This window comes from Heteronotia binoei, chromosome 17 (assembly GCF_032191835.1).
Source record: "Heteronotia binoei isolate CCM8104 ecotype False Entrance Well chromosome 17, APGP_CSIRO_Hbin_v1, whole genome shotgun sequence".
Lineage (NCBI taxonomy): Eukaryota > Metazoa > Chordata > Lepidosauria > Squamata > Gekkonidae > Heteronotia > Heteronotia binoei.
In genome coordinates, this window is record NC_083239.1 from 5,672,501 (window position 1) to 5,673,293 (window position 793).

The window sequence follows — 793 nt, forward strand, 5'->3', positions numbered from 1 at the left end:
TATGCAAATACAGTCAGATGACCCTTAATCATCTAGTCCTGAGAGTTGTCAATGGACCCAACGTCTCCTTCTTTTTGATTTAAGGATTCTATTTGGGGATCCAACCAGTGGTTGGCCTGCCCTATTCATGGATAAAGCTGGGGTGGTTTAAAGAGGCAGGGGATATTGAAACTTCCATAATACCCAAATTCAGAGTGCCTAATGAAACCGACTGGGCAATAATAGACTGAAGATGGACGAAACAGAATATTCCTTTTTTTTTTTAAAATCATTAAATTGTGGAATTTGCTGCCGGAGGACATAGTGAACATAAATGACTTTGAAAAGGAAGCCAGGATGTCAAACATATGGTCCATAGATCAGAACCAATCCATCCAGGGTTCTTATCCAGCGCAACTGGTCATTAGCTTAATGACCAGGACGACAGAAACCTGTGCATATATGAACATATGAAGCTGCCTTCTACTGAATCAGACCTTTGGTCCATCAAAGTCAGTATTGTCTCCTCAGACTGGCAGCGGCTCTCCAGGGCCTCAAGCTGAGGTTTTCCACACCTATTTGCCTGGACCCTTTTTTGGAGATGCGGGGGGATTGAACCTGGGACCTTCTGCTTCCCAAGCAGATGCTCTACCACTGAGCCACCAACCCTCCTACATATGAAGCTGCCTTATACTGAATCAGACCCTCGGTCCATCAAAGTCAGTCTTGTCTTCTCAGACTGGCAGCGGCTCTCCAGGGCCTCAAGCTGAGGTTTTCCACACCTATTTGCCTGGACCCTTTTTTGGAGATGCCG